This window comes from Natrix helvetica (assembly GCF_964273705.1).
Source record: "Natrix helvetica genome assembly, chromosome: 4".
NCBI lineage: Eukaryota > Metazoa > Chordata > Lepidosauria > Squamata > Natricidae > Natrix > Natrix helvetica.
In genome coordinates this window covers 146428932-146444326 of record NC_138550.1, presented here as the reverse complement: position 1 = coordinate 146444326, position 15395 = coordinate 146428932, and the positions used below count along the sequence as shown (strand labels likewise).

Here is a 15395-nt window from a genome sequence, read left to right as displayed (position 1 = left end):
TGCAATTACACAGTTTTATTTTCTAAGAATGCCTTTTGAACCCCAGTGGGGCCAAAGAGCATTAAAATAAACAAATAGAATAGCATATTTGTCACATGCCACTTCTTCCATGAAAATAAACACAAGTTGACGTAGGGACGCCAGAGGAGGGGTGGGCAGCCTTGGAGGTGCTCCTGCCACCTCCAGAGGTTTTCCTCTCCTGCAGTGATTAGATTAAAACAAGGAACTGATGGCTCTGCTTACGCAGGAGGGTGGAAAAAGTCTAAAGGTTTCAAAGGTGCAACTTCTTTTCCTTGCTGTGTGAAGTGTGATCCTAAGATATCTGACAGAGGCAAAAACCCCACTGCTCCTGCTTCATTAAAAGGTAAGAGTTTGTTATTCACTGTATTAAACTTTGCCATAATTGCAATACTGTATGTCTATATCCTATGTAAATTTTAGTTAACAGATATGTCACATTATAATTCACTATTTTTTTAGCAAGCCTAGTTCATAAAGTAAAATCTTGAATCAAGAACCATAATTTTGGGGGAAAATGTGAAATTGAAAAATTCTAGAAATTTTTCATGGCTAAGTGACTAAGAAACTACTGTACAGGTGAAGAAATGAGGGTTCAGTCCTATAATATTTTTGAAGCCTTTGTTAGATGTCACTTCCCCCTTCCCTTTTATAGCTGTAGTACCTCCGTTTTATTGGAGATGAAAGGTCTGTATTTGTGCCCCTTCCATTCACAAAGTACCTTAAAAAAAATCTCAACAGAGTAATAACCTAGAAGACTTAGAAAATTTTACTTGCAAAATACCATCTGCCTAGGTCCTAGGATCATCCCTCCAACCATTTTTATTCATTTTGGTCTTCTCTTCTTCCAGAATCAAGTAAGCATTTCTTAACATAAATAGAAGAATGAATTATTTTTTAAAAATATATAAACATCATCTTTTAGGCTCAAGACTGTAGTGTTGTACATAAAAAGTTAAGAGGAACAGAGCCAAAACAAGTTATATCAATTTTGTTAAAAATTAAAATCTACAGTTGAACACTGGTGTTTGTTTTTATTTATAAAAAAAATAGTAAACTCCCTTAGGCCAATGTAATCTTGGTGATTACATTGACATATTGCTGTTGCCTCTTTCCAAGGTGCTTTTTCAACTTTCCTGTCTTTCCATTTCTTGGCAGTTTTTCGTCTTAAGTACAGTACTAGCCAGGTGCAACTTTAATAAAATGAAGGATCAGCCATGGTCAGTTTGGTTGGATCGCCTACTGCTGGCATTTTTCCTTTAATTAACCTAAACTCTATTTGTCTTAAATACATTCTTAACTCTTCACATTTTGGCATAAAAAACATTGTTCTAACTTTTCATGAAAGAGTCAAACAGAAATGTTACAACTACTGTATGTGCAATTGAATCTACTAGGTAGTTATATAATACCTATGTTATCTTGCACATGCTTTGAATTCTTTAAGTTCAAAGAAGTGATCCTGCTCAATCTTCCTCCATGTTCTTCCATAAAATAAAGTTCTGAGGCGACCCCCCCCCCAATATTGCATAAAATATATAAATTTTAAAAAAATCTTTGCTGGTTTCCAACTTCATTTATGGCAACTTTATTACCAGGGTGGGGTGTGCATGTATGTGGGATGCATGCTTAAAGGTTAAGAAAAACAGCTCCCACACCTTATTATTTGCTTTAAGCCTATATTACTTGCTACAGTACAGCTAGTGGCAGCATCTAGTCAGCCATGGCACGGTAAAAATTTCCATACTGTTGCAAGAAAACAATACAAAGCACAGTCACTTTGATGTTCTACTTATGCTACCCCAGACATAGCAAGGCTTTTCTGATCTGTATTCTTGAAATGTAATTAGTACGAAGTAGTGAAATGCTTTAAACTTTCCTTTTCCATAAACTCAACTGTTTAACTATCTCCTTTTCTCCATTACACCTGCTGCCATTTACATCTGTAGCAGTTTATATGCTAGTTGCCCTCAACCATAGATTAAACTGTTCTCTTCAAACATGTCTGTTTTTGCCTTTTTAAAAAATATTTCTTCCTGTTGGTTACCCTTAGGGGAAAAAAATATCAGAATTGTGATCAGGCAACAATGCCTTACCCAAGTAAAAGATAATAGGGAAGATAAGAAGTCTCATTCTTGGCATCCAAAGCAGAATTTCATTTTGAACCTGACAGAAAATCTAACATAGCATATTTTCATATTGTAGCTCCTATTTTACTTATCCAGATAGCCTGACATTTAACCAACCAACCAACCAACCAACCACATTCTCTTTCACAAAGCTTCCATTTTCCATTCTTCCCCACGTTGTTATTCAGCTTTCCCTCACTCTAATTAGAGCGTTTGGGGATTTCTCCATAAGTCACAATCTTTCCCTCACTAATTTTTTTTGTATGTATACCAAATGATGCTTAAATGTGGAAATGAGAAATAAATCAGAATGCGAACATGGTCTCTGTGTAGGACAACCTTCTCATATTTTCGATATCATTTTATGCTTATTCTCATTGAATATTTTGAACTCTCAGTGGATATTATTTTTCCTTCCATAAATATTTTCCCTCCGCCTTTTTGTTTTAATTTCTGCAAGTTTTGGAATCCTATGACTTAAAAGATAATATTGATATTTCCCACTTTGCAGTTTATTCTGGAAATGACAGATTGCTAATTTCATACTTTCTTGTGATAAAATTCCCATATATTATTTTGCTATATATTATTTTACTTCACTTATGTTGTCTTGTTATATTTTTATTGGGCTAAACATACACACCCTCAACCATTGTTAGAATTATGCTGGGCAAAACTGTATGCTTTTCTTTCCTTACATAAGTTTTTCTAATTCCATGTGGAATATTTATTATTGAACAATATGTACTAATTTGTTGTACTAAAATGACCCATAGTTACTACTGAAAGGCTGTAACAAATGTTTCTTCTCAAGTATCTTCTCTCTTGTTTTTTGTTCTGTAAATATTGGCAAAGATCAAGCTTGGATTTGTCAAAAGCAACTACAGTATGATGTTCAGGTGGAAAGTCAAATGCCTCTGGACCAAACTAGAAATAACACAGAAGCAGCATGAGTTGCGCTTCTGACATTTTAAAAAGGAAATGTTATTATAAGAATCTAAGCTAAATAAAAAATGAGAAAGAGAAAAGTTGTTAAACTTTATTCTGTAGCTATTTTCATTCAGAATCTACTTCCTTAGCTGTTTTTGTTCACACTTACAAGAATGTACAATAATTTTATTGTTGTATTCACACACCCTGGCAACCTGTGATAATAATTTATTGAATTAACCATAGTAGGCTGGGAGCACACAATATGCTAATTTACAAGTAAATAAACTATATTATGCCTTAGTGTGGTGTGGAAACCATTTTTATGTATATGTGTGAGAAATTGTGCTGTTCTGAAAACACAAATAATTGGAATGGAACTATAAACCAGCTATTTTTGCCAGTTGCAGCTTCCAAAATCATTATTTATTCATATACAAAAGAATGTTTATGTATGTCTCAAGTCATGTCCAGGTTCCTTTATCATCAGATTGTTGCTGAACAAGGAAAAAACATATATTTCAAAGCTTGTTCTTCTAATTGTATGATTTCTTTAATAATAAAGCTTTAAAAGTTATACAATTTCTGCATTTCTACACAGTAAATAGGTCCTAGCATTATTTTTAAACTAGTATTCACTTTTCATTTGTATCAGATTATTGTCCTTTCTTGCAATGTTTCCCAATATTTGTTAGTTTAGCAGTTAATTGCCCTACACTGTTATTGTTACAAATTGTTTCAGAATTTTTTTTTGGTTAGAAAAAAACAGCAACAGTTCAGCTAAATAACACTTTCAGTTAGCACACAGTGTCCCAGAAGTAGGTACAATTAGGCAGTTCTTAGCTTGATAAATTCTTGGCCGAATCCATGTATATTTATACTGAGCTATTCCAGGACAGCATACAGGTCGATTAATAATTATCTACCAGTAAAATGTACTGTATTCAGAAAGTCACTTATAAATGTACTGGAAAGACAGCCTCTGATACCATGATAGGATCCTAACGATAAGCCTGGAAAAGTGAAAAGTCTGAAATAATACACCACAGTCCGAAAGTCACACAGCGCGGGCTGTAACCTGAACAGTTTGAACTTGAAAAGTATGCTGGCTGTAATCTGGGGCAACTCCCCCCCCCCCCGGTTGCCAGTACTTGCAATAACTTTGTCTGATTTTAGGAGTCTAAATCTACTTGGTAGATAAATTGCCTCTAATATGAATGTGGAGGGAATAATTCCCCTCTTTTAACCGTTCTTGAACAGGACCGCCTTTTCTTATACACAGACCAGCCGTCCAAATACAAGCGACAGCCACTGCCCCAGCGCATCTCCCGGGGTCGGCCAGAAACCCGACTGTCATCTCAAAAATGGGCACCGGCCCTGGGCGTAAAAATCAGCTGCCATCGTAAGGACAGCTGCATCGGCTGGGTTTGAGCCTCTAAGCAGGCAACTTCGAAGCGCTTCTGTAAAACAAAGCAAGAGCGCATGGAATAAGATTCACTTGCACCTCCTAACCGGAAAGCAACCTAAGCAACTCTTGTGCTGATCTGGATAGATCGGGCCTCTTCTTCGACCCGGACTCTGTCACCTCTTCGAAGAAGGCAAGGACACCGCAACGGACGCGCCTAGCGAAACTAAATCCAGCTCTCCGACCCTTCGCAACCTGTTCGAACCTTTGAGAGAAACTGCGTCCCTGAGCCCCGCCGACGCACATGCGCAATTTCTTCGTTGCCGGAAAAATTCGCGCCGGCCCCGGCGAGGGGGGGGGGGGTAGGCAGGAGGAGGAGGAGGAGGCGAGGAAGCGCGCAGGCGCGTCTTTGGTGCTCCGCGGGGAAGCGGCGCCTCCTTCCTCGCACGCTTGTGACGCGTGGCTCCGAGCCCCTCCTCTGGCCGGGCTTTCCTTATAAATGCCGCCTCGCTGCGGCCTTTCTTCCTCTTCTGCCTCCTCGCGGTGCTCCGCTGCCCGGTGTTCGTGTTTGGTTGCCGTCCCGCCGTCTCTCTGGCCGCCCGGGTCTCACGTCGCCTCCCATTTTTCGCCCCCTTTTTCCCGCGAGGTGCCGCCGCTTCTTTGGGCTGCTTCTGCTCCGACGCCTCAGCGCAGATTTGCGCTCTTTCGCTGGTCGCCCCCGCAGCCTATGGCCCTGGAAGGCGCCGTTGCCGCCTCCTGTATTTCTGCTGTAGGTTCCCACATCACTCTTTAAAAATTCCGCCTAAAAAGAGAAGACGATTTACCAAATCTTTCGGGCCGTTGTCCCACGTGAGTATGCGGCTATTCGGGGCCCTGGTTTCGAAGCGTGTCGGGGTAGATGTAGCGGGGTGGGTACCCTCGAGGGGAGGCGGCCCCTCCGGGACTGAAACTTGCCCTCCAAACGCGGCGGGAAAGGGGAAAGGATCTACGACGCGGCCTGTGTGTTTGTGTCTGTGTGTGTTTGCGGGAATATCTCACAGATGTCTGGGATGAGAGGGGGGACGGGACGGGACACCCGCCTTCCTTCTGGGGGGCATCGCAGAGGGGCTGCCCTGTGACATCGGCGCGAAGTTCTCGGGAGGAAGCCGCCTCCAGAGCCTCTCCCGCCGACCAAGACTAGGTGCCGGGAGGCGGTCGTGCCTTGCTCGCCCTCTTCCGAGGAGGCATTTTAGCGCTCTTAGAAGCGAAGCACAACGGCTTTTAAGCACCGGCGGCGGCTGGCTGGCTGGCTTGGCTTGGCTGCTGGACATCCCGTCCCAGCTGATGTCCGAGGATGGGGAGCGCGGGTGCTTCGCGCCGTGGGATGGGTGCATCTGGCCGCCTCCTGCTTCTCACTTCTGAAGGGAGGGAAAAGCGGTCGGCGGTGCTCATGGCTGTGTCGGAGGGGAGAGAAGCGGCTTCTGTTCTAACATGGCGGACGCTCGCGTGGGCGGAGAAGGGCCGCTGTCTGCGGCGGGGCGGACGCCCGGTCTAGTCCGGCGCCGGGCATTTGAGGGGAGAATCGAAGGGGAGCCGAGAAGCGGGAATCCAGGCGCAGCGCCCGGAGGAGAACATAGCGGAAGGGGCTCGGCGGTGACGGCGGCTCTAACATGGCGGATTCCTGTGGAAGGGAGTGGGAAGCTGCCGCCGCCACCGCCGCTTGGGTGGCTGCCTCAGAACTGGGTCACTTCGCAGGGAAAGGCTGAAGGAGCAAGAGCCGTTTTAGCCTGTTGTTACTGAACGGGAAGACGGGTGGAGACGACCAGACCGGGGTCGAGGGGGTGGGAGGGTGGGCGTTGTCAGGCTGGGAGAAAGGAGATCCCTGGTGGCTCTGAGAAGCCGGCGTGGTCCCTCCTAAGCCCGGGAGAGAGGAATGTTATTTTGTCGGGAGATCTTCCTCAGGGTGCACGGGGGAGATTGGGCTCAGGAGAGGCTGAGGCCCCCATTTTGTGACAGAGATGAGGACAGCTGGTAACATGGCAAAGCTTCCTTCCCAACCTCCTCCGTGTACCTGCATGGGAAGGTTGAGCTCAAGCTAGACTGGTTTGTTTGTGTTGGCCCCAAAATAAGGCTTCCCCTTGTGAACCTTGGGAATCCTCTGAATTCTTCCATTTCGGATATAAGAAATGAAGACTTGGTGATCCTGTCACAGATTACTTGGTAATGTGTCACTAAATTGCATGGGTATATTAAAACTGCAGTGGAAAGGTGAAGTGGTCTTTTCCTGGAAAAATAGTTTTGACATAATTTAAGCACCAGCATCTGATATCCACTCTTTGTCATGAAATTATCCTTCATTAGAGTATCAAGTGGAGATGGTATGATAGTTGTACAACATAAGTCACACCACTGTCACAGGTACTCTCCTTTACATCAGTGTCTCTTCCCGAATGAGTGGCCTTAATATCAAGAGCCTTTCTTGGATCCTAACCTTTCAGACTAGTTTACTAAAAATAAATAAAACAAGCCCCTTAACTATGTTATTTCATGACCAAAAACTATTAGACATGCATGTATTTTCTACCATAATTGTTGCAGATATTTGTGTCATATCAAATTAAAGAGGTTCAGTAAGTTCACAAAAAATGTTTCTGCTATCAGTACAAAATTTACAGCAGTTCTGTTGATCAGAAATCCACAGTTAGCAGTATTATAATAAGCCAAAATGACATTAAAGAATATGTCTTAAATTCTTCGGGACTTTTAGAAGAGATTGGATAGCCACTAATCTGGACCGGTGTAGGGTCTCTTACTTGAACAGAGGGTTGGACTAGAACAGCTCCAAGGTCCCTTCCAGTGCTGTTATTTTGTTACTGCATTTGCAGCAGGTCTAACAAAAAGCAGAGAATAGGGAGGAAGCAAGAAAATACAAAAGTTGGGCAGATTATACAACCGTGAAAAATGGTGGCCATGCAGTTGGTTTAAAAATGCTTAATAAATATAAATTATATTTTGAATGGTCTATCCTATTAATCTAACTTTAAAATTTAAACCCATTCATGCTGCTTCAGGTAACATGAATTGATACTATATCAATTCTACTTGGACTCTTAATGTAAATAAGCATTTTCTGCTTTGTTTTTGAATCAGTAGAATCACTCTTCAGTTGTAGGTAAGTAGAAGTATGTTAGTTATTAGTAAACATATGTAAAGGAAAACATCCCAGTTTGGGAATACAGAATTAACTGGTTTTTTTTTCCTTTTTGCATGGCTGTTTAATACTAAGCCAAGGGAGCATAGGATTATAGCCCAACAAAAGCAACAGTTATTTTGTAGTCAGGAAAAAGTATTTATATACTAAATTCCTCCTTTCTTATCCTAGTGCTTATCAAGTAATTGGCAATTGGTTTCTTGTAAAAAAATGTGGCTTTTAGAAAAGTTTGGAAAAATATATTAGTTTAGCTGTTATAAGGTTGTTTCTTTAGTCTGACCTATGAAGAGATTGGATAGATAAAATGAATATAACTGTAATGCTTCTCAGTTATGATACAACTTGACAAACATTTTACCCTGGGATTGGAGAAAAAATAATGAAGCAGTTTAATGTCACAAGACAAGCCCTTTATTTTGGTCATAATATTAATACATAACATTAACACCTTGTTTATATTGATCAGAATTGGCAATCTTGATTTATAATAACTGATGGGGAAAGCACCTTAACTCTGCCCCCTTTCCCAGTATAATAGAAATGTTACAGTTTATTAACTGAATATGCATCAGAACTTCTGAGCATTAAATATATGAGAGAAAAGCATATTGTACTGAGTGGCCCTTCCATTCTTCGTTTGATTATTCTTAATGCTTGTATTATCAATTGCATAGGAAGTATATGAAGTGTGGAGCTCAGCATCTTTAAAAAGAAAGTACTGTTTATATGTATTTCAAATGAAAATGAAACCTAGCTTTTTTTAGTGCTAATAAAGACTAAGAAGCACAGTTCTTGGGTTTATGTATAGCAGTCACATAAGAAACGATATCATTAGCTGTCCAATTTTTGCTTCTGCTTCACTGTGCTGTACGACATTTGAAAATTGTGTGAGTTAACAGCTGGGAGTATTTTTAATCAAGACTTGTGGGCGGGCCCTTCTAACCCAGCTGGGTAGTGAATAATCTTGGTGAAAGGGGAGGAGAGTCTGTTCCAGTCTGGACTGGTCTTGCCCAGTTCTTTACTTCCTGTAGTGTCAACAGTACTGTTGCTGCCATGGTTTGTGAAACATGGCATATGAAATAACATGTCTCCAGCCCATATGTCTCAGTAGGATTGGTGTCCCCTTTCATTCTTCATTTGCCCACTTATAGCACAGCTAGGAAGCTTCTGTGTCACACAACAGGCATATTAACCTATCCCACCTACAGAGAAGCTGGCAGCTGATGAACTATAACAAACTTCAGAGCAAACCACAAAGTGACAAATTTGGGTTAATTAAATTGAAGGAATTATGGCACACAATAGATCTTCTGTTAGGGATTTTAATAATATGAAGTCAGATGAACCATCTGGGAATATAACAAAAATTGATTATTCTGCTTTTGATTTTTGTTTTGTTTTTTCCCCTAAAGGTAAGCTTTAGCTTTATGGTTTAAAATTTGCTTGGAGTACAGATTATTGATTCAAATGTTACTTGCTTTCTTAATCATGACTTAGAATGAAGGAATAAAGACAATACATTTGAGAAATCAGCTTAATTACATATATAGAACATGATAAAAAATAGCCCTTCTGCTAACAATAGTAGGTTTAAGAGTTGCTGTGAAAAACAAATATTAAAGGAATTAAATATGGAACTAAAAAGAGAAAGTAACATTCATGTAATTTGTTTTGAAACATCTCTGGAATGAATTTTAATAGTTAGTAGTTAAGCATACAGATAGGTTATGCACAAATAATTCTTCATAGTTGTGTATAAACCTTGCTATAATTCTTGACATTTTAAAGTATTTTCTTCATACAGTACAACTTAATAAACTTCTTGGAAGTACTGAATCTTAGTGTTAATACTAAAACTTATTATTATTCTTTTGATAATAAATGGTTGCATAAGAATTACAACTGAAAAGACAAATAGGTTCCACTTTGTGTTTGAAACTACACACTAATTGTCTGCATATTGATAGGAGCCTACAGAGATTCTTGTATTTTTGAAATATTTAACTCATTTTGAGAAGACTGTATAATTTTTGTTACATGGTTATCTTTGCCATGAAAAGAATGCACCACAAATACATGCTATCATATTTATGTACATGAAATTGATACTAGATAAGGTGACTTTTGTGTGACTGCTATGTGTATCCAACAATTGTAGTTTGTAAACTGATTTATAATTCATTTTGATTTTTTTAAAAAAATCCTGTCTATTGTTTTAATAAAGGAGCATTAAAAGTTCTTGTATGGATGATCCCTAAAGCAGGCATTTAACACAATAGCATATTTAGTTTAAAATATTTCATATTTAAGAGAACTACTTTTTTTAAAAAAATACACATAATCTTTAAACTAAAAAATGTACCTCATATTTTATACTTATCTAGCTATTGCTTTACTAATAGCTACTATACCATAATATAATCAGGAGAAACTATTACTGTAAAAATTTACAAAATATTACAAAAGCCCATAGTAACGCATCTTATGGAATTCATTGCTAGATAATATTGCTGTTTTCAAAAAGTAGATTGCACATTTCTGACAACCATTTCCTGTCCTTTGGAATAATACTACATTTCTAATTTCTCAGTATTATTCTTTTAGCCACCTGCCATGCTTGATACAATCATAGATCCTGATCAGTCAGATTCCAAAGTTTTGGTGTATAGTTCAACATTACATTGATATATTTGACATTTAAAGATTCTACATTGAAGTCACTATCCAAAAATATAGTAAATGATTGCATGACAATATGATATTATTGAATATTTGAACTTTTGATAGAAGTATGTTATGGTATGTTAATGCTGTCATGGATTCCATCAATTAAAAAAGCAACTCAGAGACTTTGAGGCAGCCAAAGTATATGATCTATGCCTAAATTTGAAGATACCTCCATTGTGAATTGGGAAGACCACCCAGAACTTTTATGATGGCGCCAAAAGCAGTATGAGGAACTGGAGGGAGACTCTGTGGTGGTGCATATGATTATCCCAAATATTTAAATCTAAACCTATTTTCAGCCCATTTGCTCACATCTGTCTGTTTAAAACCATAGGATATATTTATTCATATTTATAGCTTAAGCTATAGATATATTTTTTCTGAGCTGTATCTAGTCTGCAACCTTTCCTCATTGGATGATCTCCATGTCCTTCCACAGATATTGCTCTCTTCTAATGACATTTGCATTTATAGCTCAAAGAATATTACTAACATCTTAGCAGGTAGGAATACAGTATCTGGCTGGTTTTACCTAGCACATTTGAGGATGTCACAAATTCCACACACTTTGAAAGAGTGTTCAGAACTAAACACAGTAATTCAGGTTAGGTCTAACCCAAACACAATAGTTTCATGTGATAATTATATTATTAACTTCGCTAGTCGTTAAAGGAGTTTTTCCTTCTCTTCTTGAAATTGTTGCTATGGGAAAAATTAAAGTAGGTGTACAGCAAGAGAATGCAAATAAACAACAGTTGGGTCCCAAACTATTAAGAGTACATATATGATAGATTACATTCAAAAATAGCTTACTTCACTTCCACCTCTGCCAGACGATAACAGGGTATAGTGATTTTTCTCTTTTATTACTTTAATCTTTGTCAGAGTTTTTGGAGATGTCACTGAAATTTATTCTGCATTTTAGAATCTCTACCTGTAGTGACAACACCAACCACAGAAGGCAACAAAATGCTTTACAAGTGTAGCATAGGTTTATTGATTAAAAGTTTCAAAATAATTGTTACTTTAGTATATCTCTCAATAACAGCACAGCTACATAAAAGTAGTCACAGGTGATCAATCTTGTGTCCTTGTTAATCGAAAAGTTTAGGTATCTATGTCCTAAGTAGAATTACTAGAAATATATTTCATTATCCTCCAGTTTTACTGTGTCTCCCTAAAACTAAGACTGCGTCTTAATTTTTTTGGGCCCCTAGGGCTTATTTTGAGGGAGGGTGTCTTATTTTTTTCCATGTACAGGAGGCCCACTTCTGCTTGCTTGTGGCAGGGTAGGAGGCTACATGGTGTGTTAGTGCTGCTGCTGTGAGACGGGGGAATGAAGCTGCCCACCATGTCCCACACCAGCTTACCTCAGGGCCCCCACAGCCAGGCCTTCTATGGCCCGACACCTGCTTCGCCTCATGGCCACAGCACCAGCACTCCATTCGTTCTCTGCTCCATTGTGGCCATGAACAAGCAGAAGAAGTGGGCCGGCAGCCACATGGGCTTCTGCTGCAAATGGCTGCCACTGCGAGACAGGTATCGGGGCATGGATGGCCCGGTTGAATGGATGGCCGGTCAGCTGTAAGCTGAAATGTGTGGTCGGTCAGCTGCCCAGGCTCTTCTTAAGTAGGGCTTATTTTGGAGGTAGGACTTATATTAGGCACACACATAAAACATGCTAGGTCTTATTTTTTGAATAGGTCTTATTTTCATAGAATTGTGTAATCTCACTGACCAACCTTCATTCACATCATCCCTTCACCTAATGTTCCTATTCCTGTGTGAACATAATTTGCTACCAGAAAGGAATTCCAACCCATTCCTTCTGTTGGATCATTACACTGCAGAGATAGATAGGGGGACTACCAATATCTTAGTATAACTGTAGTAGACCCTCTGGCATTTAGTGCATATTGTCCCATCCACAAAGCACAATTTATTTATTATGTCAGCCTAAGCTAAAATTCTGTAAAAGCTTGCACCAGTAAGACACAACTGATAGCAGCTGCTTTAGTTAGTAATGCTTCAATTTACAGGTTACAGACAGGAGAGAAATCAGCTGTATAAAGTAAGTTTGCTGCCCAGTTGCTCTCACTAAAAATGAGTGAACTAGTTCTATTATGGAATTTACCTGTTGGAACTGCAAAAATGGATGTCCAGTCACATTTATTCCACTTCCATCAAAATGGTCTTATGTGGATTTAATTATTAGGTCTCACTCCTCATATACTTCCAGTTGTTATCCATTATCAATTTTTAATAAACTAGTGCTTCTTTTATTAGGCTTGCTTGCTTGGTCAGATTTTTCATTAAGCTTGTTAAGTTATTTTTTGCTCGAATTGTGGTGATCTTAGGTTTAGTTAAGCTCTGTATCCTGCTACATTTTATTTTATGATAGTTTAGATACCATCCCCAGTATATCCACTGCACAATTTTGCTGGAGGGATTTTGGTATCCACAGGATTTGGTTGACCATAATGTAGTCCTTTGTGCAATTTGCATACATGGCCAATATGGGCAAGAATGTACTCCTATTTACTGGTCTTTTAAAAGTCAAATTTGATTAAATACAAACCATATTTATGACTCGGAATAGATTCTGTTGCTCAGTTCTTTATTTCATCTAAAAAATGCATTTACAGGTTTTTGTTCCCCCCCCCCCATAGATCTATGAGATATCTTTAGACCATAAATTTTGAAACAGAGATTATATGTATATACTGAAGTTTCCTGATATTTTTATGACATAGGGGACTGTGTGAGGAAATGGAAAGACGCCATGCTATTGGGCCAGATGTTTGAAGCTGTATACTGGGGTTTGAAATTTATTTTTGAAAAATGGGCCTTGGGAAACTGTTGTGAATTGAACACGTTTAACAGCATGCCAATATATTAGAAGCAACGTAAGGCAATATTTGTTTTGTGGATCTGGATTTTCTGAATTGATGATGAATACTATATTTTCTTCATAGGGCAAGCTCTCTGACCGAGTTTACAACTATCCAGAGGGTTTAGGAGAAGTGCTTTATCGAGAACAGTTCGACTTCAACGCCGAGCCACCTTGGGAACCTAGCTGATGATAGTAGGGTTCCATCTCCTAACTTGTCCATGTAAGTCTTGACCACAGCTGATTTCTCAGCTCAGAACTCAGCTGTTCGAAGAACCATAAATCACATGTTATTTTTAAGTTGATCACCTAATGATGTTCTCTTGTCAAATTTTGATACAATCTAACTCAGTGTTTCTCAAACTTGGCGACTTTAAGTCCTGTGGACTTCAACTCCCAGAATCCCCCAGCCAGCTGGCTGGGGGATTCTGGGAGTTGAAGTCCACAGGACTTAAAGTCGCCAAGTTTGAGAAACACTGATCTAACTGGTCATAATTCAGTAAAACTCTGCATTTATTTCAAAAATTAATAGTGCTATAGCCTTATCAACAGTCTTCTAAGACTGTACATTTTTATTAATATTACAATTCAAAACGTATTACTATTAAAAATAAACATTTTAAAATTTAAAACAATAAAAATATTAAAACCAGTAAAGAACATTAAAACATCTAGCCATGAAGCTACTGTAACTACTAATTCCTGAACTTTGGCAGAGACTACACCATGTGGGTCCATCTTTTGCTAGTACTATCAGGCATAGTGAAGTTCATTGATTTCTCCTGTCCGCACAATTATAGCCCTGCTTAATTGTCTCTTAGTTACTGTAGACTTATAGTGCACATACATACGCATAATATTTTGATCTGACTCCTAGCAAATGCCTTGCCCAATCCCTGCAGTTTTCATTGCAAAATTCTCGAAAATAATTTGCTATTGTCTTCTGATGACTTGAGAGGAAGTGGCTGGACCATAGTAGCCCAGTTACATTCATGTCTAAGGCAAGGGACGATGGCTCAGCAGTTAAAAATTCTGAGGTTATCACCTGGAAAGATGGCAGCCCAGGTTCAAAACCTGAACACCATGCAATAGGGTGAGCTCCCATTACTTGCCCCAGCTTCTGCCCACCTAGCAGTTCGAAAGCATGTAAATGTGAGTAGATAAATAAGTACCACTTCAGTGGGAAGGTAATAGCATTTCATGCACTTCTGCATATATATAGTCATGCTGACCATATGACAACAGAAATGGGTTTGGAAAATGTTGGCTCCCTCTACTAAGAAACAGAGGATAGGGGAAAGTGAACTGGATAGGGGAAATCTTTATCTAAGGAAGGACTAGAACTCAGTTTCTAGCCTAGTGCCTTAAATCATTATATCAACCCAACTCTCTAGTTTCTTTCATTCAGTTGTGCCCTATCTTGGAAACTGCCTGGACAAGTCTGCAGTTTTCATGGCAATTATTTTTGGAAATGGTTTGCCAATATTTTCTTGCTAGGGCTGAGAAAAAGTGACTAGTCTCAGGTCACCCAGTTAGCTTCCTGCCTATGATGGGACTGGAACTCATGGTCTCCATGTTTTTAGTTTGATACCATAAAAACATCACCAAACTGGCTTTATTACTAAACTATCTGAAGACATATTTTTAAAATGGATCATAATCCTTAAATTCAATATTAAACACAAAAAAAAAATTTGCAAAAGAAAAAAGGTATAATCTTGTAGCTTGCTATACAATGCTTTATCTGCAAAATATTTGATACATCTCTGTTAAATCATTAACACCCAGGTAAACTGTCAAGAAGAAACATGTTGCAAGATCCTAGGAGCTATGGGCTTATTTAGCTGTTTCATAAGACTGAGTAATCATATTATGTTAGTGCTGGCTCCTCTTGTCCAAGCAAAAGTGAACTAAATACCTGCTACTATAATAGCAAAGTTTCCCAAGGTTGTCTTGAATAATTTGATTGCTAATATTTGGTAATCATTCTGGAAATGTAATATCTGCTCGAGTTGACTTACCACATTGTTTCTGTTCAAGTTCTACTCTGAAATGATTGAGGGAAAAGTCAATTAAATATTAATTTATTAGGAACAGAGTATTACT

General features: G+C 38.9%; 1 protein-coding gene and 1 long non-coding RNA gene across 2 annotated transcripts in view; one reads left to right on the top strand and one right to left on the bottom strand.

The window, feature by feature from the left end:
* Positions 1 to 874, bottom strand: LOC309392067. The gene is made up of 2 exons (XR_014175387.1): positions 803 to 874; positions 1 to 199 (listed from the first exon to the last, which is right to left on the bottom strand). It is a non-coding gene; the product is annotated as an uncharacterized lncRNA (long non-coding RNA).
* A 4133-nt stretch (positions 875 to 5007) lies between these two features.
* Positions 5008 to 15395, top strand: part of AZIN1 (antizyme inhibitor 1) — a 29487-nt gene continuing 19099 nt past the window's right edge. Inside the window, exons 1-2 of the mRNA XM_081950565.1 lie at positions 5008 to 5331; positions 13375 to 13512. The gene's annotated coding sequence lies outside the window, so the exon portion shown is untranslated. The remainder of the gene's footprint in view (positions 5332 to 13374; positions 13513 to 15395) is intronic.